Source organism: Nerophis lumbriciformis, linkage group LG24, assembly GCF_033978685.3.
Source record: "Nerophis lumbriciformis linkage group LG24, RoL_Nlum_v2.1, whole genome shotgun sequence".
Taxonomy (NCBI): domain Eukaryota; kingdom Metazoa; phylum Chordata; class Actinopteri; order Syngnathiformes; family Syngnathidae; genus Nerophis; species Nerophis lumbriciformis.
The window spans coordinates 21,890,854-21,917,161 of NC_084571.2; the positions used below are offsets into that span (position 1 = coordinate 21,890,854).

The following is a 26,308-nucleotide window of genomic DNA, read 5'->3' on the forward strand; positions in this document are numbered from 1 at the left end:
GGAACATACTGGCTTTGTTAGACAAGATCATAGACTGTATTGGACAACATAGTTTACACAGCAAATGTCCATTTCCATTTATTACAAGTAATAAGAAAATGTAAATGCCTGACTTACCTATCAAGGAGGAAATTAGCAAGTTTTACGTCAGATGAAAAAAATCTTCTCTGCATTCAATGGTCTCCATCTTTCAAAGGCATCCCCGATACAAATCCTGGTTTTGTTCCTGGCTTTGTCATGAATAAGTTGAGAATGGTAACTTTTAGATTGACTGAGGTCTGACATGTTTAGTAACTTTACCAGTGGCAGTAGCCAAACGAAAGTGGCGGTGCGTAACTGACAACCTGGATGTGACACACTCACGGACTTTCTAATTGGTCAATAGGTGGATGACGGGGCATCAAAAAGAAAACAATAACAAGATTTTGAGCGTTGTAAACTATTGGTGGTGAACCCCAAGATGCAGAGATCGCCGCAGGAAAACGTGACATTAATATGATAACAAGAGACAGGAACCAGGAGACAGGAAACAGGAAACAGGATACCATGAAACCAATCATCGAGCACTGACTGGAGGGCGAGGCAGGCATAAATAGCAGCCAGCTGATTGACAACAGGTGTGGCCAGGCTGCCAATCAGCAGCAGGTGAGGGGAAACAGTGTTTAGGGAGACAGAAAGGAAAAGGAACCAAAATAAGAGCACTGAGGGGAAATATACACCAACCAAGTAGCTTTGGAAGTTTGTAAAATCCAATGCAATATGAATTTTAGAGGGTAAAATATTTGGTAAAAATTAGTGCTGCTAAACGATTATGATGTTTATCAGATTAATCAATTTTATCTTTATTTTGATGCAATATTAATCACAGTAAATTAGTTACTTGCATAATATAAATGATCTTAAAAGGGCCTTATTATGCAAAACCAACTATTCTCCACTATTGCTACAGTAAGAATACATTTTTAGAGTCGTGGTGAATGGAGAATCGATTTTAAAATCGAAAAGTCGCTCCAAAAATTGGAATCTAATGGAATGGTAAATTGTTGTAAGATTCATACAACATTATTATCCACTGGCTTTACAAGCAATTTAGACAATAATGACTTTGTTTTGTGAGTAATTCCCATCAAATAACTCAAGTATGGACGAGGGATGTGAACCTTACTACAACTCATGATTTAATATGATTAAGATTCTTGGGGTGACAATTTAATACAGAAACAATTCTCGATTCTGCAAAATTCCAGATTTAGACTGGTTCTGACAATATACTATTTGGTATATAAACTATAAAAACTAGTGGTTAAAGTGTCCGCCCTGAGATCGGTAGGTTGCGAGTTCAAACCCATTACCTCCCTGCTTGGCACTCAGCATCAAGGGTTGGAATTGGGGGTTAAATCACCAAAAATGTTTCCCGGACACGGCCACCGCTGCTGCCCACTGCTCCCCTCACCTCCCAGGGGGTGAACAAGGGGATGGGTCAAATGCAGAGGACACATTTCACCACACCCAGTGTCAGAATAATTGTATATAAGTTATCACACAACTTGTTTTCCAATGAGTTCAGGTTGCCCTGCGAGAGGACAAAAGCTGTCTTTGAGCTTTTCAAGCAAAAGGCCTATCGCTTGTAAAACTCCAATGTGTGCGATGGAATGCGACGTGGAGGTGTCGGTTTCTTTGATCTATTGGACAGCCACAGGAAGACCCGAAATCTACAAAGCAGAGAGGGGGCAAACCTGGCACCGCTCCAAGCATCTTTTTGTTTAAACTGTTTATGACCCAGCGCAGCAGCTGTTTATGACCCCTCCCCTTAGAAGCAGCTGCAGCTATGTAATCAGAAAATGCCCAAATAAAAGTGGAGGCGTGGAACCCTTTCCTCACAGCGTGGGGCGACATTGTACGAGGGGGCAAGTGCACGCGGTCTCCTCATGAGCTAAACTGAATCCTATCTCTATTTGATTCCTTGCTTCTTGTCTTTGTTTAATAGATAGTTCGGTGTTTGAACCTGACACCCAGTGTGTGTGACAATCATCGGTACTTTAACTTTAACAAAAGCAAAACAGTTTACAGGTACAGTAGGGCTGGGCAATATGGCTGAGAACTGTATCAGGATGTAAGTGTTTTTTTATATTGGTCAATATCAATCATTGATATGTATTATGATCCAAGGCAAGTAAGAACCAGGGGGAAAATATATTCAATGTAAAAAAAAATTATTTTAAATGTTTCCTTCCTCTGATTTCAATCCCCTCAGCTATCAAGGCAGAAAGGAAATGCGAGCATTGAAAACATTTAAAGAATGTAAACAAAATGATGAAATCACATTGAAGACATAACAATAAACTGGGAAATACGACCCGACGTGAATGTGACAGGTCGTCACATCGGGGCTGTAAATCTCATTTTGAAAGGAGCACATCCTGGCTGACTACTGTTATCAGTCATAGAGGTATTGGAAAACAACATGATTTATTAATGCATTTTGACATATCAGGGCCATTTAATGATGACTTGACATGAAAGCATATGCGTGAATGCTCCAACATTCACACATATGCTTTTTTACACCAAAATTCATCTGTTTATTCTTCTTCTTCGTCTCCAGATTTTCGTGCGCTCGACCTTCCATAGTTTTCATCTGACTCAAACCGTTCTAACTTCAAACTGTTCAACATATTCGGGAATCGCAGGCTTTTCCATGACAAATTCCCAAAATTCCCAGATTTCCCAGAATTCCAGGTTTTCCGGGACATTCTTCCTATTCAAAATGAATTGGCCATTTTTCAAAAATCCACCATTTCCACATTTTTCAACAGATTAAAACCATTCTACCTTCAACACATATCACTCATCCTAGAAATTATAATTATATTTTTTTCAAGTTAAAAAAAATTCCAGGAATTTACAGAATTCCCTTTTTTTCCAAACCCTTGTTTGACCCTTTTTTCTGGCGACTACCTTTTCCACATTTTTCAACCCACCTTAAACGTTCTACCGTCAAAACACTCCTCTTAATCAGGACAAAAAACTAAGCTGTTTTTAAACTGGAAAAATTCCCGGTTTTCTCGAAATTTTAGGAATTCCTTAATATCATTTGTCAATTAAAAATGTTACTACTTCAACATTTCTCGATCGATTTGAAAAATTCAAACACCAACCCATTCAGGACATTAAAGTTTTTTACAATTAAAAAAAAAAAATCCCCCTCTTCCCGAAATTCCCAAATTTCCATGAAATTCCCATTGAAATGAATGGGACATTTTTCAAAGTTCCACAATTCCCACATTTTTAATCCGATTAAAACCGTTCCAACTCCAAAATATTCAGCTTGTTTTAAAATTGCGTGCTTTCTTTCATTATTATTTAAAAATTCCCGAATTTCCAAGAATTCCCAGTTTTCAGGGACATGTTCCCCATTCAAAATGAATTGTCTATGTTTTAAACTTCCACAATTCGCAAATATGTCAACCTATTCAAACCATTCTAACATCAACACATTCCACTCATCTTGGACATTCAGATTATAATTTTCTCAAGTTAAAAATAATTCCAGGAATTTACAGAATTCCCTTTTTTTTCCAAACCCTTGTTTGACCCTTTTTTCTGGCGACTACCTTTTCCACATTTTTCAACCCACTTTAACCGTTCTGCCGTCAAAACACTCTTCTTAATCAGGACAAAAAACTAAGCTGTTTTTTAAACTGGAAAAATTCCGGGTTTTCCCGAAATTCTAGGAATTCCTTAATATCATTTGTCAATTAAAAATGTTACTACTTCAACATTTCTTGATCGATATGAAAAATTCCAACACCAACCATTCAGGACATTTAAGTTTTTTACAATAAAAAAAAAAAAATCCCGCTCTTCCCGAAATTCCCAAATGTCCATGAAATTCCCATTGAAATGAATGGGACATTTTTCAAAGTTCCACAATTCCCACATTTTTAATCCGATTAAAACCGTTCCAACTCCAAAATATTCAGCTTGTTTGAAAATTGCGTGCTTCCTTTCATCATTTTTTTTTTTTAATTCCCGAATTTCCAAGAATTCCCAGTTTTCAGGGACATGTTCCCCATTCAAAATGAATTGTCCATGTTTTAAACTTCCACAATTCGCAAATATTTCAACCTATTCAAACCATTCCAACATCAACACATTCCACTCATCTTGGACATTCAAATTATAATTTTTTCAAGTTAAAAATAATTCCAGTAATTTACAGAATTCCCTTTTTTTCCAAACTCTTGTTTGACCCTTTTTTCTGGCGACTACCTTTTCCACATTTTTCAACCCACTTTAAACATTCCACCGTCAAAACACTCCTCTTAATCAGGACAAAAAACAAAGTTGTTTTTTTAAACTGGAAAAATTCCCGGTTTTCCCGAAATTCCAGGAATTCCTTAATATCATTTGTCAATTAAAAATGTTACTACTTCAACATTTCTCGATCGATTTGAAAAATTCGAACACCAACCATTTAGGACATTCAAGTTTTTTACAATTAAAAATAAAAAATTCCCGCTTTTCCCGTAAACCCCAAATTTCCATGAAATTCTCATTGAAATGAATGTGACATTTTTGAAAATTCCACAATTCCCACATTTTTCATCCGATTCAAACCGTTCCAACTTCAAAATATTCAGCCTGTTTGAAAATTGTGTGCTCAAATTGAATTGTCCATTTATTTAAATTTCCACAATTCGCACATTTTTCAACCTATTCAAACCATTCCAACATCAACACATTCCACTCATCCTGGAAATTCAAATGAACAATTTTCCAAGTTCCAAACCAAATTCCGGTTTTCCTGGAAATTCAAACTCTTCAACATTCAAACCATTCAAACTATTCTTACATTCATACTACATTCTGTCAGCATTATACTTCAACTTCAGGATTGGAGCATTCACACACAATTCCTTCAGGAATTGCCTCATCTAGTTAAATATGGTTCCTTAACTGCGGATTGATTAGTAAACATGTGATGTAAAGTATCATTCACCAAACACCTTCTCATCATGTGACCTGATATGAAAATACTCCTCTTAGTGTCCCCAACTCATTAACTCCAATTAAGGCTAATCCCGCTGTAATGGCGACCGCCCTAACATTCCAATTAACGGAGGAAGTCACTTAGGGCCTTTCTGATCCATGCAGGATGAAAAGAGCGGTTCCTCAGGCTGGGGAGTCAAAGCCTTCTGAGAGCCGACAGCTTGACTCATTTCATTACTGTCAGGAATTAAAGATCTTCAATCTTCCGTTGGCATGACAATAATCCCCGCCCGGGTTCATTTACAGTCGCGGCTTGTCCCCCCGGCCCCCAGCCTCAAAGCACCTGTGACAATTTACCTGCCTGTCCTTTTTCCACTTTCTGCTGCATATGATGGTGACACACCACAATTGAATACGCTAAAATTCAGGTACCTGCTCTATTTTAACACCTTTGTTCGGTATTGGATGGAACCCTGGTGGTTTCTGAAGGAGGGATTCCAAAGTGTGAGGCAGCATCTAATAATTATTGGTGTCCTCGTCTTATAATCCATCTTTCCTGTTTGTTTTTGCCCTGATGATTTTTGAAAATTATTCTCAAAAAAAGAGGAGAACTATAATCTTAGAGAACATTTGTGCGCACGTACAACACTTAAGACCTTCAGTATACAGTATCTGTATGTGGAATTCAATGATGGAATGGAGTAAGCAAAGCAATCAAACAATGTACTAATATGATCCACTTCAAGAAACTCTTCAAACTTAAAGTGTTTACAAAGTACAAAGAAGAAGAACCATGACAAACATTCTGAATTTATTTCATCCATCCATTAATTTTCAAAATAATCTTACTCATCTCACTATACACCTACTCAGTGGCCTAGTGGTTAGAGTGTCCGCCCTGAGATCGGTAGGTTGTGAGTTCAAACCCCGGCCGAGTCATACCAAAGACTATAAAAATGGGACCCATTACCTTCCTGCTTGGCACTCAGCATCAAGGGTTGGAATTGGGGGTTAAATCACCAAAATGATTCCCGGGCGCGGCCACCGCTGCTGCCCACTGCTCCCCTCACCTCCCAGGGGGTGATCAAGGGTGGTGGGTCAAATGCAGAGAATAATCTCGCCACACCTAGTGTGTGTGTGACAATCATTGGTACTTTAACTTGGTACTTTAACTTTAACTTTAACTTTATATGAAATGTAACTTACTTCACCGAGTATTATTTATTTATTTATTTTTATTGGGATTACTTATGGATTATATTGTGAATAAATTGAGAACGGGAAGTGAACGAAAGTTTTAGCGACTGTTATGTAAAGAAAAAGGGGTAGGATTAAATAAGCTCTGCTTCTTCCTACTCCTTTTCGAACTTGTTGAAAAGAGAAACTGGAAATTGTGATGTATCATGTTGTATGCATGCATGTTCGAAATAAACTCAAACTCAACTCAACTCAACTCAACCCGGAGAAAGCAAACCACAAGGTTTTAGTAAATAATGGTTGAGAAAGAGCCTTAGATGGACATTGGCATGTGGACTGGAATTAGCTCTCTCACAAGAAGGAGCAATAAAACCAGGCTTCGGAATGCAAAAGTGATAGCTCTATCCTGGAGGAGAGATTCCATGTTTATCTTAAACGTCAAACCTACAAGTTATGGTATACATCTGTTGTTTTCCAGTCACTACACGCGGAAACCTCCTTACATGATCAGGTTGTACTCTCCCACACACCCAGAGACAGAGAAAGAAGGAATATATAACCAGAGGTGGGTAGTAACGCGCTACATTTACTCCGTTAAATCTACTTGAGTAACTTTTGGGATAAATTGGACTTCTAAGAGTAGTTTTAATGCAACATACTTTTACTTTTACTTCAGTATATTTATAGAGAAAAAACGCTACTTTTACTCCGCTCCATTTATCTACATTCAGCTCGCTACTCGCTACTGATTTTTATCGATCTGTTTATGCACGCTTTGTTTGTTTTGGTTTGTCAGACAGACCTTCAAAGTAGGATCTATCACATGCCTGCGTTTCACCAATCAGATGCAGTCACTGGTGACGTTTGACTTCGTTTCACCAATCAAACAGAGCCAGGCGATCACATGACCGTCACACGTGGACCCCGACTTAAACAAGTTGAAAAACTTATTTGGGTGTTACCATTTAGTGGTCAATTGTACATAATATGTACTGTACTGTGCAATCTACTAATAAAAGTTTCAATCAATCAATCAAAAGTGTGAAGGAAAAAATACACTTTTTTTATTTCAACCGTACCTCCCATCAAAAGTCTAAAGACTGACCGCACAGTTCCTGTCTTCACAATAAAAGTGCTGCTCCATCGCGCCTGCGCTAACAAAATAAGAGTCTCCGAAAGCCAGCGCAAACAAGCTAGCAAGCTACGGAGTTTGCCGCCAATGTATTTCTTATAAAGTGTATAAAAACGAATATGGAAGCTGGACAAATAAGATGCCAAAAACCAACCACTTCCATGTGGTATTACACAGAAGGAGGAACTTTTTTTCTCCTCCATTTGAAAACGTGGACGTTATCATCACTACTGTCTGATTCCAATCAATGCAAGTCATTAGAATCAGGTAATACACCAACTTATATTCTTGTCTTCATGAAAGAAAGGAATCTATATGTTAAACATGCATGTATATTCATTAAAACACTTTTAACATGTGAACAAAAACGGCAAAATAAATAAATATAAATTATATACTATATATAGGGCAGCACGGTGGAAGAGGGGTTAGTGCGTCGTCCTCACAATACGAAGGTCCTGAGCAGTCCTGGGTTCAATCCCGGGCTTGGGATCTTTCTGTGTGGAGTTTGCATGTTCTCCCCATGACTGCGTGGGTTCCCTCCGGGTACTCCGGCTTCCTCCCACCTCCAAAAACATGCACCTGGGGATAGGTTGATTGGCAACACTAAATTGGCCCTAGTGTGTGAATGTGAGTGTGAATGTTGTCTGTCTATCTGTGTTGGCCCTGTGATGAGGTGGCGACTTGTCCAGGGTGCACCCCGCCTTCCGCCCGATTGTAGCTGAGATAGGCTCCAGCGCCCCCCGCGACCCCGAAGGGATTAAGCGGTAGAAAATGGATGGATGGATGGATACTATATATATACATATAAATTATATACTATATATATATATATATATATATATATATATATATATATATATATATATATATATATATATACATACTGTATATATATATATATATATATATATATAAATGATATGTGTGTGTATATATGTGTTTATATGAGGTAGATCACCTCGACTTGGTCATTTAAAAAGTAGCTCGCCTGCTGAAAAAGTGTGGGCACCCCTGGCTTACATGAACTCAACTTCAAATTTGAGGAAGCACCTCACGGTAAGTAACGTTAGTAGATGTTTTGGCTGTCACCGTAGGCTGATGTTAGCTTCCCTGCTATGAATCACTGTCAAATGTACATCGTGTGGAAACATTTATTAACGCACTACAGACTCACACACACACACACACACACACACACACACACACACACACACACACACACACACACACACACACACACACACACACACACACACACACACACACACACACGCATGCATAGAAACACCAATCAGAAGTGCACAGTGTGTTTACCATGAATTGATTAACGTTGAAAAACTTATTGGGATGTTACCATTTAGTGGTCAATTGTACGGAATATGTACTGTACTGTGCAATCTACTAATAAAAGTTTCAATCAATCAATCAATGAATGCCTACTGAGCCTATGGTGCTGTTAACTTATTGTGGCTCAACTTGCCTTAATTTTTGTTATTTTAATGTATTATCATATAATATATATTATTGTTTTCGTTGCTTAAGAGATATTCCTGGCTCTGAATTTGCTCATTGCTATTTTTATGTTTTTGTGCATTATTTGTTGCCCTCATCATTTACTCAGTACTTGAGTAATTTTTTCACAACATACTTTTTACTTTTACTCAAGTAAATATTTGGGTGACTACTCCTTACTTTTACTTGAGTAATAAATCTCTAAAGTAACAGTACTCTTACTTGAGTACAATTTCTGGCTACTCTACCCACCTCTGTATATAACTGATGGTTTGGCTTCTCCAAGGCAGGAGTCCTTCATATTTGACCTGACATCCTTCCAGGAATTGCAGACCTCTGTAATGACGCTCGCTTGTAATAAAGCAACTTTTGGTTAAGTACAGCGTCTCCGACATCTCTTTTGATCCAGCCGCACTGCCGTGTCGCCCTTCTGCCCGGGAGACGACGACAAGAACAGAAATACACTTCACGACAAACAGTGCATCCGGGAAGAAGTCACAACGCTGCACTTTTTTCCATATTTTGTTATGTTACAGCCTTATTCCAAAATTAAATAAAATATGTTTTTTTCCTGAAAAATTCTACACACCATCCATCCATCCATCCATCTTCTTCCGCTTATCCGAGGTCGGGTCGCGGGGGCAGCAGCCTAAGCAGGGAAGCCCAGACTTCCCTCTCCCCAGCCACTTCATCCAGCTCCTCCCGGGGGACCCCGAGGCGTTCCCAGGCCAGCCGGGAGACATAGTCTTCCCAACGTGTCCTGGGTCTTCCCCGCGGCCTCCTACCGGTTGGACGTGCCCTAAACACCTCCCTAGGGAGGCGTTCGGGTGGCATCCTGACCAGATGCCCGAACCACCTCATCTGGCTCCTCTCGATGTGGAGGAGCAGCGGCTTTACTTTGAGCTCCTCCCGGATGGCAGAGCTTCTCACCCTATCTCTAAGGGAGAGCCCCGCCACCCGGCGGAGGAAACTCATTTCGGCCGCTTGTACCCGTGATCTTGTCCTTTCGGTCATAACCCAAAGCTCATGACCATAGGTGAGGATGGGAACGTAGATCGACCGGTAAATTGAGAGCTTTGCCTTCCGGCTCAGCTCCTTCTTCACCACAACGGACCGATACAGCGTCCGCATTACTGAAGACGCCGCACCGATCCGCCTGTCGATCTCACGATCCACTCTTCCCTCACTCGTGAACAAGACTCCGAGGTACTTGAACTCCTCCACTTGGGGCAAGATCTCCTCCCCAACCCGGAGATGGCACTCCACCCTTTTCCGGGCGAGAACCATGGACTCGGACTTGGAGGTGCTGATTCTCCTCCCAGTCGCTTCACACTCAGCTGCGAACCGATCCAGTGAGAGCTGAAGATCCTGGCCAGATGAAGCCATCAGGACCACATCATCTGCAAAAAGCAGAGACCTAATCCTGCAGCCACCAAACCAGATCCCCTCAACGCCTTGACTGCGCCTAGAAATTCTGTCCATAAAAGTTATGAACAGAATCGGTGACAAAGGGCAGCCTTGGCGGAGTCCAACCCTCACTGGAAACGTGTCCGACTTACTACCGGCAATGCGGACCAAGCTCTGGCACTGATCATACAGGGAGCGGACTGCCACAATCAGACAGTCCGATACCCCATACTCTCTGAGCACTCCCCACAGGACTTCCCGAGGGACACGGTCGAATGCCTTCTCCAAGTCCACAAAACACATGTAGACTGGTTGGGCAAACTCCCATGCACCCTCAAGGACCCTGCCGAGAGTATAGAGTTGGTTCACAGTTCCACGACCAGGACGAAAACCACACTGTTCCTCCTGAATCCGAGGTTCGACTATCCGGCGTAGCCTCCTCTCCAGTACACCTGAATAGACCTTACCGGGAAGGCTGAGGAGTGTGATCCCACGATAGTTAGAACACACCCTCCGGTTCCCCTTCTTAAAGAGAGGAACCACCACCCCGGTCTGCCAATCCAGTGGTACCGCCCCCGATGTCCACGCGACATCGGGGGCAATTCTACACACAATACCCCATAATGACGATGTGAAAGAGTTTTTGTTAGCATTTTTTTTTAAACTGATTTAAAATTAAAAAAAAAAAAATCTAATGTACACACTACACAATGGGGAGGGGGGGTGTAAAAAAATTATATTTGTAACGTTTTTTATCCGATTAAAAAAAATCTAAAATCTTTTTTTTTTTTTTCGATAGCAGTGTTTATCTATTAACTCAACAAAGTGCTTGATGCAACAGAAAACACGGAACACGTATAAAAATCATCCGTGAAGTAAAGCAGATTACTAAATTTTAAGTTTCAAAACGCCGATTAAGATATCTAATAACACACCCACTGTAGGATGGCTATTATATAGTTACATGTATCTTATAGAGGTAATACATTCAGGCATATTTAGTAGGGGTGCACAAAAAAAATCGATTCACATCCAAATCGCGATTCTTTCTCATCCCGATTTTAAATTGATTCAAAATTTTTTTAAAACACACGCACACACACACACACACAAAAATTTAAATTATATAGCCCTAAAAAACTCACAACCCAGTGGGATGTCAATGTGAATGACTATGAGAAACCTTGGAGAGGACTACATATATATATATATATATATATATATATATATATATATATATATATATATATATATATATATATATATATATATATATATATATATATATATATATACATACATACATATATATATATATATATATATATATATATATATATATAAATAGTCAGACGTACTGTGCTGCAACATACGGGTATTATTTTGATGTGTGTATAAGGACATTATTTGGCGTTTTGTTTCGCAATATTATGCAAAATCTACTTTTCGTAGCTATTGGTACCTGCTGTTGTGTATTTGGAATATGCATAAGTCCTGAAAATTTGCACGCATAGTCTGCGCCGTAGTCAATAAGCTCCTTCTTTTCCTTTATTTTGTGTTGGGGCATTCATCCTCCGATGTTGCCATTTCTTATTTAAAGTAGCATACAGCGCTAACCTACATCTGTCAGTAGACTCGCTATGGAAGCGTTATAAACTACAACAAAAATGGCGGGGAAAAGACTTTGTCGAAGTGGAGGTACGTAAATAAGAGACGGTCAGAAAGCCACTTGAAGATGGTCTGTAGAACATAATCTGTGCAACATTTTGACCAAAAAAACACCATTACATGTTATGTAGACCACAAAAAAGAGTTTTTTATGTAGGAAAAAATATATATTTTTATGACCTAAGGAAAATAAAAAGCAGGGGGAAATATATTAAATGTAAACATTTTTATTTCAAATGTTACCTTCCTCTGATTTCTGTGCCCTCAGCTATCAAGGCAGAAAGGAAATGTCAACACAAAACATGTAAAGAATGTAAACAAAATAGTAAAATCACATTGAAGACTTAACAATAAACTTTTAAAATGAAGGTGCAAAAATAAAGAATATGTAAGAAATGCTTCATAAAGTGTAAAACAATAATGAAAATGTAAACATAGAGAAACCTGAGAATAACTGTTTTCTGCAGGTTTAGTGTCAGGAAGTCACAGCTGTGCTCTAAAGGGTGAGCACGGCTAAAGTGGCTGTTTTACAAAAAGTCCCAAAAATGTTCCTGTTTTATCGACAATTTTTTCGCGCAGTTTTACTTTCGCTTCTCAGTCCAAAATCAACCGCAAGGTAACAAGATGGCGCAACCAAACGTGACAGTTGACACTGTTAGCGTCTCACCCCCACCGATCAGTCATCACTTCCTGCTTTGCTCAGTCACCAGTGAGCGAGTGCCTTTGTTCATGCAACCAACCTTGCTAGGCAACTTCCGCCTTCTTCCGACAAAGACCTAAAAAAAAACATTTATCGAATGCGTTTTTTATTGTTATCGATTATGTGTCTATTGTTATATATATTGATATTGTTTTATCGCCTAGCCCTAGCTACAGGTTGCAAAAACGCAAGTAAGTGCAGACATTTCCTCAGGAGCTTCTTTTTATTTAAAAAAAAAAAGTTTTCGGAACCCTGACCATTGGGAAGACATACTGTATTAAAAATGGTTGCGGAAATGTGTTGGTTGTACTTTCTTCATCGTCTTTTTCTTCGACCATTCAATGCTTCCAGCCATGTGGGGGAAAAAAATGTAGAAGAAAGTGAGGTATTTACTTTTCTGTTCCAACATGCCATTTAACCATGACCTCTGACCTCACAACGGGACTGACACACCACCACATCTTGTAGAACGTCTCCTCAAAAGAGTAAAAGATGAGTAAAAAAATAGGGAGATCAATTCCAGATTTTCCTCCGCTTTTCACTTTGTGTAAGAGTCAAGGCCGGGTGTCCAAATAGTTTTGTCCTTGGGTGTTTAGTCGTATTGACGAATCAAATCAAACAATTTATTTTGCATTTTTCATACACAGGCAAGTGGCAAACACAAAGGGCTGTACAAATAAAAATTGAAGAAAACACACAAACACACACACACACACACACACACAATCTTGTATTTCTTACCTTCTTGAGACTTCTGAAAAATGCCTACCTCTTTAGGACCACCCTTTCTAGACGTATGTAGATTTGTGTTTACAACATTATTCATATAAACATACTATGCCAATATGAATAAGCTTGTTGTGAAAAATTAGTTGGAATTTCACAAGAAAAAGGTCACAATTTCACAAGAAAAACTTTGAATTTTGGCAGTATTATAATAAAAGTCGTCATTTTACTCAACGCAAGTCAAAATTTGACAAGAAAAACTGAACATTAGTGTGATATTATGATAATCGTTGGAATTTTACTCAATAACAGTCACAAATTTACAAGAAAAGCTTAAAATGTTGGCAAATTTATGAAAAAGAGTCATAAATTTACTCAACAAAAGCCCCAATTTTATCAGAAAATTTGTACATTTTGGCAATATTATAATAGTAATCGGAATTTCAATTGGCAAAATTATGACAGAAGTCATAATCTTACTCAAAAAAGGTCACTGTTTTACAAGAACAACAAAAAAATTGGCAATATTGTGATAAAAGTCAAGAATTTGATATGACAAATGTCACCATTTTGCATTAAAAAGTAATAATTTTACATACAAAGTAATAATTTTACGAGAAAATATTGCAATATTCCAGAAACAGAAAGAATATGAGAAATTCTTCCCAATTTTATAATAAGAAAAAAGTCGACACATTGTGAGAAAAGACTGCTTTTAGTTGTTTTTTTTGTTTGTTTGTTTGTAATTGGTTTTTTATTATTTTTATATTATTATTTTTATTATTTTTATTATTTATTATTACAGTTTGTCTCCATATAAACATTTATTTTTTTTTTTTAATTAATTTTGGCCAAAGAGGGCGCATTTCAATTTCTTACACACAATTGTTATTACATATGTTGGCCAGAGGGGGAGCACTTCAAATTTTTGCACACACTTGTTATTTCATCTGTTGACCAGAGGGGGAGCACTTTTAAAAGCGACACACAGTCCATCCATCCATCCATTTTCTACCGCTTAGTCCCTTCGGGGTCGCGGGGGGCGCTGGAGCCTATCTCAGCTACAATCGGGCGGAAGGCGGGGTACACCCTGGACAAGTCGCCACCTCACCGCAGGGCCAACACAGATAGACAGACAACATTCACACTCACATTCACTCACTAGGGCCAATTTAGTATTGCCAATCAACCTATCCCCAGGTGCATGTCTTTGGAGGTGGGAGGAAGCCGGAGTACCCGGAGGGAACCCATGCAGTCACAGGGAGAACATGCAAACTCCAAACAGAAAGATCCCGAGGCCGGGATTGAACTCACGACTACTCAGGACCTTCGTATTGTGAGGCAGACGCACTAACCCCTCCACCGTGCTGCCCGCGACACACAGTCAATTTGAAAAATCCCTCCTTTTTGCATCCACCCTAATTTTGATAGATTTCACCACCAGGGGTGAAAATAAGACATTCTCTATTAGATGCAATGGTTTTTCGTGTTGGGACCATGATTTATGTCCTAACTTGTTCACTCCTATATGACTCACATGTGTCTTTAGTGTTTAGAAGACTCCTGAAAATCCATCCATCCATCAATCTTCTTCCGCTTATCCGAGGTCGGGTCGCGGGGGCAGCAGCCTAAGCAGGGAAGCCCAGACTTCCCTCTCCCCAGCCACTTCGTCCAGCTCCTCCCGGGGGATCCCGAGGCGTTCCAGGCCAGCCGGGAGACATAGTCTTGCCAACGTGACCTGGGTCTACCTCGTGGCCTCCTACCGGTTGGACGTGCCCTAAACACCTCCCTAGGGAGGCGCTCGGGTGGCATCCTGACCAGATGCCCGAACCACCTCATCTGGCTCCTCTCGATGTGGAGGAGCAGCGGCTTTACTTTGAGCTCCCCCCGGATGACAGAGCTTCTCACCCTATCTCTAAGGGAGAGCCCCGCCACCCGGCGGAGGAAACTCATTTCGGCCGCTTGTACCCGTGATCTTGTCCTTTCGGTCATAACCCAAAGCTCATGACCATAGGTGAGGATGGGAACGTAGATCGACCGGTAAATTGAGAACTTTGCCTTCCCGCTCAGCTCCTTCTTCACCACAACGGATCGATACAGCGTCCGCATTACTGAAGACGCCGCACCGATCCGCCTGTCGATCTCACGATCCACTCTTCCCTCACTCGTGAACAAGACTCCGAGGTACTTGAACTCCTCCACTTGGGGCAAGATCTCCTCCCCAACCCGGAGATGGCACTCCACTCTTTTCCGGGCGAGAACCATGGACTCGGACTTGGAGGTGCTGATTCTCATCCCAGTCGCTTCACACTCAGCTGCGAACCGATCCAGTGAGAGCTGAAGATCCTGGCTAGATGAAGCCATCAGGACCACATCATCTGCAAAAAGCAGAGATCTAATCCTGCAGCCACCAAACCGAATCCCCTCAACGCCTTGACTGTGCCTAGAAATTCTGTCCTGAACATATGATTGTGTATTCACCGGTCTTTGTAAATCACGTTCAATTTCCAAGACAAGAGGAGTGCAGAATATGAATTGACAAAGTGTGATTTATGCGTCTTTGTAATCATTCTAAGCCACCCTGGATCTGGTCCAATGGGGGAGGGGTTGGGTTGGATTGTTCTCACCTCTTGTCTCCTTTCGGAGCCGGTGGGAACAATTTGGCAGCACGGAGTAATATTAATGCCATTAATCATCTCTGGCTGGCACATCTGTCCGTCTTTGCACACCGACACGTGTAAATATCCTGGAGTGAATCATGTCCGATTAAGCTGTGAATGTGTGGCCAGCTGCTGGGGATTCTGACACACACGAAAAAAAACCTTGAACAAACATTCCTAGGGACAACTTATTGTATTCAGCTTTTTTTTCATTTTTTTTTTTTTTCATTCCATTTTGGATGAAAATAACACAGCCTTCAAATATTGCAGCTTCACTACATTGCAGATTTGTTTATGTTTTTTTAAAACACATCCTTTATATTATTGGTCTACATTATTAATTATTATAATTAATTATATAAATATCATTATTATTATTAATCATATTAGATTGCACTGCTCTATGAGCTGCCCCCACTAAAGTTTAAGAGGAAAAAAATATTTTCCATATATAAGCCGCACCGGACTATAAGCCCGAGCCACGTACAGTATATACATACACATGCATACCAGTGACGTGCGGTGAGGTTCATGGCTGGTGAGGCACTGACTTCATCACAGTCAGATTTACAAACATATGAACCCTAAAGAGTATCTTATTCACCATTTGATTGGCAGCAGTTAACGGGTTATGTTTAAAAGCTCATACCAGCATTCTTCCCTGCTTGGCACTCAACATCAAGGGTTGGAATTGGGGGTTAAATCACCAAAAATTATTCCCGGGCGCGGCGCCGCTGCTGCCCACTGCTCCCCTCACCTCCCAGGGGGTGATCAAGGGATGGGTCAAATGCAGAGGACAAATTCCACCGCACCTAGTGTGTGTGTGACAATCATTGGTACTTTAACTTAACTTTAACTTTACACATACAAACTGTAGCACACCAAAAAGCACATTTAATTAAAAAAACGTTATTATGGTCTTACCTTTACTTATAAGTGCGGGAACAGTGGTGTTCGTGTTGGAGGAGTTGTGAATGAATGAAATATGAAATCCGTGCTGTAGTCTGCAGGTGTACCTAATGTTGTGTCCCTGCAGTCGTTCACGGCTCCTCCGGCGCGAGCATTGTTGTTTTTGCACTTTTTGGCTTCTTGTTAAGTGACTTTTTTTGGGTGGATTCGGTCTTGCATGTGGAGGGTTTGGGTGTGGGCTTTGGTTGGTGTGGCGCTCCCGTCGGGGGGTGAATTCTGCGACGGGGGTGCATTAACCGGCACCAGGAGGCGGGATTACTGCGAGCCTCTCACAGTGCGTCTTCGCAGCAGTTTTATGATTGCTCAGCACAAGAAATACTTTACACACATACAGTTGTTGACAAAATACACTGTACATTATATACCTCAGCTAACTAAACTATGGAAATGTATAATATAGTTCATATAGCAATACGGTCTCACTGCACAGCAGGCCAGCAGTTAGCCGAGTCCGCAATCCATGTTGAGGCACAACTTAGTGACCTGCCTCAACTGGCTGCTGATCACCGCACCGTCTCTTCTCAGTATTTGAACGGCAAATGTGAAAATTCAGCGATTTTGAATAAAAATAATCTAAAACTGGTGAAGTTAAATGGAAAATAACTTAATAGTATAATCACTGAATTCATATAACAATTTAATTAATTTTTTTTCTTTTTAATTTTTTTTTCTTTCCATGACCCCACGTCACTGATGCATACACATATATATACATATATATATATATATATATATATATATATATATATATATATATATATATATATATATACATATTTTTATACTTTTATATATATATATATATATACATATTTTTATACTTTTATATATATATATATATACATACATACATACATATACATACATGTATATATATATATATATATATATATATATATATATATATATATATATACACACATATATATATATATATATGTATATATACATATTTATGTATATATATATATATATATATATATATATTTATATATATATATATATATATATATATATATATATATATATATATATATATATATATATATACACACATACATACATATGCATACATATATATATACATATATATTATAAAATATGTCACAGACAATTATATTTGTCGACAATAGTCGTGAAGTCATCATTCGTATTCAAACAACATACTGTATAAAGTGTGAGAACTTTTCCCCTTAACACCTAAAAATATTTTTTTTCATTTTGCAAAGTGGACCTTGTTTTTATGGCAGTACATCTGTGATACACCAGCAATTAATGCAGAGACTTGATGTCGGACATTTGATCGAAGGATGCGGTCAGTATAAGTGTTAGCTTCTTCCTTCGGTGGTCACTCGAACGAGTATGACGATCCTCCTGGTAGGGGTGTATTGTGGCAAATGCAAGAAACACAGCGTTGTTTCTCTCAGGTCTTTATTGTAATACTGCCAACATGAGAATCAACAATAATACACAATATGCACAGTGTGCCCAAGCAGACACGCAAAGCACACCCATTCTGCTGAATGTGAGCATGGTCCTAGTGCCCGCCACACAGCCCCCCGAACACCCAGACAGCAAGTTATGGGGAAAACTAAAACCTCTCAGGGGGCCTCACTCGCCTGCCGTAACGGCTACAATGTCCATCCCGCGGAGGAGCAAGTGTACCTTGTGGGGCAGAAGAGATATCAGGGCCCGGTGGAGGCGAAGGACATTCAACCCAAACAGATCTTGGAGGGCGACCTCGGCGGGGGACTTGGCCTGGCAGTATTTCTTCACCTGCAACACAATGCGCCGGTTTAAGCCTGTCCAGAGAAACGCATTCCCTGCGCCCGCCCATCTCCAGCACAAAGTTTTTAGGACCGCGTTCCAGCAGCCTAAATGGGCCATCGTAAGGGGGTTGGAGGGGTGAACGGTGAGCGTCATGACGTACAAAGACAAAACGGGCAGACTTAAGCTCCGACGGCACAAACGACTTAGGGAAACAGTGGTGGACCGGGCCAGGAGCCAAGGACCCCTGGACAAAAAGGGAAAAGGTCGCGGGGTGCAACCCTCAGGTAAAAATTCCCCTGGGACGCAAAGTGGCTGACCGAACACCAATTCAGCGGGGGCCGCTGCGAGATCCTCTTTAGGGGCTGAGCGCAACCCGAGCATAACCCAAGGTAAACCGTCAACCCAATTGCTATCAACGAGCGCCGCACGCAATGCTGCCTTAAGCGACCGGTGAAAACGTTCACATAAGCCGTTAGCTTGGGGATGGTAGGCTGTAGTACGGTGCACCTGCACATCCAAGGACTGTGCCAACGCTGACCAAAGCTCCAACACAAACTGGGATCCCCTGTCCGAAGTTATATCAGACGGCGTGCCAAAACGCGCAACCCAGGCTGACAGAAATGCGCGAGCAACGTCTAAAGAGGCAGTGGAGGAAAGAGGAACTGCTTCTGGCCATCTGGTAGTACGATCTACCATCGTGAGCAAGTGAGTATAACCTTGCGACGGAGGGAGCGGGCCAACTAAGTCCACGTGCACGTGGTCAAACCGCCTGACCGGAATCGGAAATGGTTCGAGGGCCGTCTTAGTGTGCTGGTGGACCTTGGCGCGCTGACATGCCACGCATGCGGCTACCCACTGCCTAACATCCTTCCTAAAGCCAGGCCAAACAAACTTGGCACCAACCAACTTGACGGAAGCCCGAACGCCAGGGTGCGACAGGGAGTGATTGCGTCAAAAACCCGGCGGCGCCAGTCTACTGGGACAACCGGCCAAGGGCGGCCAATGGAAACATCGCATAGGAGGGCGGGACTGCCATCCTGAACCACCACCTCCTCGAGCACGAGCGCCGTACCTTCAGTTTTTATTGCACGGATGTCGGGGTCGTCGGGCTGGTCAGCGGCCATTCCCGAAAAATCTAAACTGAGCTGCACGGGACACACGAGTACGCGTGAGAGACAGTCAGCCACAGGGTTGGCCTTACCGGCCACATGCTGAATGTCCGTAGTGAACTCAGAGATGGCCGACAAGTGACGCTGCTGACGGGCTGACCAAGGCTCTGTGACCTTTGACATGGAAAACGTCAGGGGTTTGTGGTCAACAAAAGCCGTGAAGGACCGACCTTCCAACAGAAAACGAAAATGGCGTGTTGCAAGATACAGTGCCAACAACTCTCGGTCAAATACACTGTACTTCCACTCGTTATCTCGCAGTTTACGACTGAAGAACGCAAGGGGCTGCCATACATTCGCCACCCGCTGCTCAACCACAGCGCCCACGGCGACATCAGACGCGTCCGTTGTCAAAGCCACGGGTGCCGCGGAAACAGGGTGGGCGAGGAGAGCAGCCTCTGCGAGTGCGGATTTAGCCCTATGAAAAGCTTGGACTCGCTGAGGAGTCCATTCGAGGGAATCGCTAGCCTTTTTGTTCTGTAGGGCACCATAAAGAGGCTGCAGGAGGTGGGCAGCGCGAGGAAGGAATCGATTATAAAAATGAATCATGCCCAAAAATTCCTGCAGAGCTTTGACAGTGGAGGGGCGAGGAAAATCTGCCACCACTTGCACTTTCGAAGGCAAAGGGATCGCACCCAGTGACGAAATACGGTGACCTAAAAAATCGATCTCTGACAGCCCAAACTGACTTTTAGAAGGATTGACGATCAGGCCGTGCTCGTCTAGACGCGTGAACACTTGTGTTAGGTGTGCCTGGTGCTCCTCGGCTGAAGGACTCGCCACCAAAAATGTCGTCGCGATAAACAAACACAAAATTGAGGTCGCGCAAAACTGAGTCCATTAATCTCTGAAAGGTTTGTGCTGCCCCCTTCAGGCCAAAAGGCATACGCAGGAACTCAAAAAGCCCAAACGGGGTTATTACTGCGGTCTTGGGCATGTCCTCGGCACGCACCGGCACCTGGTGATAACCACGAACTAAGTCTACCTTCGAGAAAATGGCGGCGCCAGCCAGGCGCGTCGAAAAGTCCTGGATGTGCAGAATAGGGTAGCGGTCGTGCGTTGTGATGTTGTTAAGGCGGCGAAAATCCCCACACGGCCGCCAGGAACCGTCTGACTTAGGCACCATGTGCAAGGGCGAGGCCCACGGGCTATTAGAACGCCTAACGATGCCTAAACGCTGCACAGTAGCAAACTCCTCTTTAGCAATGGTCGATTTAGCTGCGTCAAGACGGCGCGCGCGCGCGCAAAAACTGGCGGGCCCACCGTGGGAATGAAATGTTCAACACCGTGTTTAGTGTCCGCGGTAGAAAAAGCGGGAGTGATTAATGACGGAAAATCCGCCAGCAAACGCTGAAAAACGTCACCAGATACCAAATAATTAGCGTGTGTTAACGGTCCAAGTCCCCCCGCCCTACATGTAAAAGTTGAAAAAGACACAGCGTCAATCAATCGGCGGTTAGCAACATCAACAAGCAGTCCATTAGCACACAGAAAATCTGCGCCAATAACGGGGACCGTGATGGCGGCGATGACAGAATCCCACTGGAATTTGCGTCCTTGGAAGCACACAGTCACCAACCTGGAGCCGAAGGTGTCGATTGACGAGCCGTTGGCGGCATTCAGCAGCGGCCCACAGCCACCTGTCGCCTTGTCTGCGTCCGTGGCAGGTAACAGGCTGACTTGCGAACCGGAGTCCACCAGGAAATGTCTCCTTGACGATGAGTCAGCGATGAAGAGCAGCTCGCTTGCTTCACCGGCGCCCACAGCCACTACTGAACGCCGGCGTTGGAGTTTCCCGGGGTCGTGAAGGAGCATGGAGGAACACACCGTCCCGCTTTGGCGCCAAAACGTTGATGGAAGAAGCACTGGTTCGCTTTGCGCCTTTTCCGGGTACCGACTCCCGCCACTACCGCTGGGTCCGCGTTCTCCATTGTCTGCAGGGGGGGCGCTTCTACGCTCTGCACGACAAACCGTCTGGAAGCCAGAAGCACACGGTCAGCTTCTTCAGCCAAGCCCCGGTAATCGCCGGAGGCCAAAGAAGTGGAGTTAGCTAGCACCGCACGGGCCGCAGGTGGTAGCTGCCGCAAGAAAAGATGCGGGAAAATGAACCCGCCCTCCTCGGAGCCCAGCAGCGACAGCATACTGTCGATTAAATCCACGGCGGTGCTACCGCCCAAACCCGGCAGGGAAAGAAGTCTATCTGCCCTCTCAGCGTCAGTTAGAGTAAATCTCCGAAACAGAAGATTCTTGAGTGCAGCGTACTCGCCGCGCTGTGGAGGCGTTCGCAACAGCTGCATTGCGCGGCGAGTGGTCACCTGGTCGAGGGCTGTTACGACCAAGTAATACCGGTAGTCGTCGCCGGCGATTCCTCGCAGGTGGAAAAGTGCCTCGATGTTCTGGAACCATGATGCCAGATCGCTCTGCCAGAACTCCAGAAGTTCTGTCCCCGCGGGTAATGCAGGTTGCTGGAGTTGGGGCGACATGGCCGATGAAGACACAGCTTCCTCTTCTGCGTGAAACATTGCCGGGGTCACCAATGTGGCAAATGCAAGAAACACAGCGTTGTTTCTCTCAGGTCTTTATTGTAAGACTGCCAACATGAGAATCAACAATAATACACAATATGCACTTTAACAGTGTGCCCAAGAAGACACACAAACCACACCCATTCTGCTGAGTGTGAGCATGGTCCTAGTGCCCGCCACAGTATCCCTTTATGGAGGATGCCTGTGCATGACTTTGTTTAACGTGGGGAGACTGGTGCACAGACAGTCACCACACGATCCTTGACAGAATCGGGTCAGGGTCCAGTGGCATGGAGTCCAAGATGACTGGGGACCCTTTTCTGCTGCAGCCTTTTTTCCGCCATCGCCGCCGTCGTGGTAGTTCTTACATCGACCGTCTTCCGCCTGCTCCGCCGTTGAGGTCTTCACCGTATCCCTGGCTATGGGGCAGTCAGGTACTAGGCCTTTGCCAAGGGCCACCTGGGGTAACAGTAGTAAAGGGGTTAACCTCCTAGTGCCCCAAGACCCCATAAAGGAGCCTCCACTGCCGGATGCACTTTAACGTCATGCCCAGTACACACACACAAACACACACACACACACACACACACACACACACACACACACACACACACACACACACACACACACACGCACACACACACACACACACACACACAGAGACAGGCACCAATGTGGAGGTATCATAAAATTAAACATAAAATCTATTAAATAGCCAACATTTTCAATCAATCAAAGTTAATCCATCCATCCATCCATCCATTTACTACCGCTTATACCCTTCGGGGTCACGGGGGGCGCTGGAGCCTATCTATCAATCAATAATCAATATATCAGTGTGCAGCTTTTTAATTACCACTAAATGCTTTTCTTTTTAAGGAAGTTAGATTTTGTGTTTTGTTATTGTTTTCATTGCTTTTTTTATACATTAACATTGTAAAATGTTTTTTGAGCACTTTACCTTTTGTTTCTTTTTAATGGACAACATTTTAACAGTTACTTTATTTTTCTCCCAGCTGAATGAGCAGCACAGTTACAGTATAAATAAATATTTATGAAGGAATTGGTCATCTTTGTTGTTCGTAAGCACATGTCTCAAATACCTTAAGTTGCATTTAAAAGTCGAGGGGAAAAATTAGAGCCAGTTAATATGTATACGCTTAATTATCCGAATAGTCGACTAATTGTTAAAATAGTCGTTGACTAATCAACTATCAAAACAATCATTAGTTGCAGCCCCTTAAAGAGCAGGGAAAACCTGTGAAACAGGCTTGTAGGGATGATAAAGCCTCTGTGTTTTTTCCTGACCTAACGTATATCCCGCTCTACCCCGGTATTGAGCTTGCCGATAGCAGCCATAAAAATTTCCCCCGCAGAAAAAAGTAGAGTTCTATACCTTGTCTATAGCGGCCACCTGTTTAATGTGGCCAGCAATCATTCACTTTTGCATCCCAAAACAGTTTTTTGACTCCGTATAGTGGCCACCAATATCAAAATTTGCTATACCACAGTTTGTGAAATGTCATTTCTCAAGTGGGATTTGCGGCGGCCGCAGCGGGCTCTCAACTGGGGGATCGGCTATTCCCCAAAAGTTTGGTATTAATGGAGAACAGCATACTATTCACTATTTTCATTTTGTTTGGGAATTTGACTGTTTGAAAAGATCCATTGTTGGTATACATGTTATCGCTTTCATATCAATTCCGTGACGTCTTTGGTTTGAATGACTTTACAATTTTGGTTGTTTCCTCTTTTGTCACAATAACAAGTATCATCGAGTTGGGATTTTTGTCTGTAGAATCATTCCAGTCTTCCACTTACCCGGTAGCTGGAATGATTTGCTTTGGGTTGGTTCCTGTGGAGGGATATGTGGCCAGCGTTGCCTGCAGGAGCAAAGGTCACCGCCTCTGTCCATGGTGCTGAGGACAGAGCACCATCAGACAAGGGCGTGGCAGTGCTGACGGCAAGACACAGCTGGCAGGTGATTAGATTCACAGGTGGTACGTGTTAATCTAATCATCTGTTGTCTTTAACAGTAAGCGGCCGGGAGCAGGAGAGGAGAGAGGACACAGACGTGGCTGAAAAGTCGTGTCCTTCAGGAGAGAAAACTTTTGTTACAAACCAATGTTTATTAAAACCTTGTTAAAACCTGCACGCTTGGCTCCTGTGCCGTGTCTGACAGTGGAGCTGCTCTGAGGCAACCTCCACAGTTCTAAAATTTACAAAGTGCTCCACTACTTTGTTCATAGTGTCATTTTTTTTACGTTTCCGTCTATAAAGTATTTAGGATAATCCTTCTTAGCGCTGTTTTTAATGATACTATTTAGTATGCCCCATGTAGCACTAATTTTATTTTTTTTCTTGTCTAATAAATGACGATAATATTATTTTCTACATGTTCGTAGTATGCCAGTTAGCTTATTCGTATACTTTATGTACCCATTTTCTGCCTCCATAGATCTTTGTGGTATAAATGTTTTACACTTTGCATCAGTCCATCTTAGATGAGCTCGGGCCCAGCAAAGCCGGCGGCGTTTCTGGGTGTTGTTGATAAATGGCTTTCTCTTTGCATAGTAGAGTTTTATCCTGCACTTACAGATGTAGCGACAAACTGTACTGACAGTGGTTTTCTGAAGTGTTCCTGAGCCCATGTGGTGATATCACACTGATGTCAGTTTTTAATGTAGTACCGCCTGAGGGATCGAAGGTCATGGGCATTCAATGTTGGTTTTTGGCCTTTCTCCAGATGGTCTGAACCTTTTGATGATATTACAGACAATAGATGGTGAAATCCTTAAATTACTTGCAATAGCTTGTTGAGAAATGTTGTTCTTAAACTTGTTGGACAATTTGCTCAGGCATTTGTTGACAAAGTGGTGACCCTCGCCCCATCCTTGTTTGTGAATGACTGAGCTTTTCATGGAAGCTGCTTTTATACCCAATCATGGCACCCACCTGTTCCCAATTAGCCTGTTCACCTGGGGGATGTTCCAAATAAGTGTTTGATGAGCATTCCGCAACTTTCTCAGTCTTTTTTGCTACTTGTGCCAGCTTTTTTGAAACATGTTACAGGCATCAAATTCCAAATGAGCTAATATTTGCAAAAAATAAAAAAAAATTCCGGGGATAGGTTGATTGGCAACACTAAATTGGCCCTAGTGTGTGAATGTGAGTGTGAATGTTGCCTGTCTATTTGTGTTGGCCCTGCGATGAGATGGAGACTTGTCCAGGGTGTACGTCACCTTCCGCGCGAATGCAGCTGAGATAGGCTCCAGCACCCCCCCCTGCGACCCCAAAAGGGACAAGCGGTAGAAAATGGATGGATGGAACACATTTTTCCAGTTTGAACGCTAAATATCATGTCTTTGCAGTCTATTCAATTGAATATAGGTTGAAAAGGATTTGCAAATCATTGTAATTTTTTTTTATTTACCATTTACACAACGTGACAACTTCACTGGTTTTGGGGTTTGTACATTCCAAACTATTATCAGTGGTAAATGACATGTTTTTGACCACATGGTATTGCAAGTCCTTCATCACGTACACAGCCACTCCTCCGTTCTTGTTGGTTCTGTTGATGTAGTTTAGTTCATATCCTTCTTGAGTCTATTACTTTTTTTGATCTTCAATCCGAGCGTCTGAGATAGCGATCACTTTGAATGGATCGTTGGTTTGATCCAAGAAATGTTTGATGTTGGTGTCGTTTGCATACAAGCTTGTGCCGTTAAATGAATAGTTGACAGTTTGTTGTCTGACTCAATGCTGTTATTATATTGTTCGTCTGTATAGTAAAAACAATTATTACTGATGTGGGAGAAAAAATTGGTGTCTGAAACAATATTATTCTCCAATTCCAGATTGTTATATTCCATTTT

At 42.3% G+C, this 26,308-nt stretch overlaps 1 pseudogene; it reads right to left on the minus strand.

Annotated features, from left to right (window-relative positions):
- The window catches only part of LOC133620540 (uncharacterized), a 44,288-nt pseudogene extending 21,861 nt beyond the window's left edge, over positions 1-22,427 (minus strand).
- Between the last annotated feature and the right edge of the window lie 3,881 nt (positions 22,428-26,308).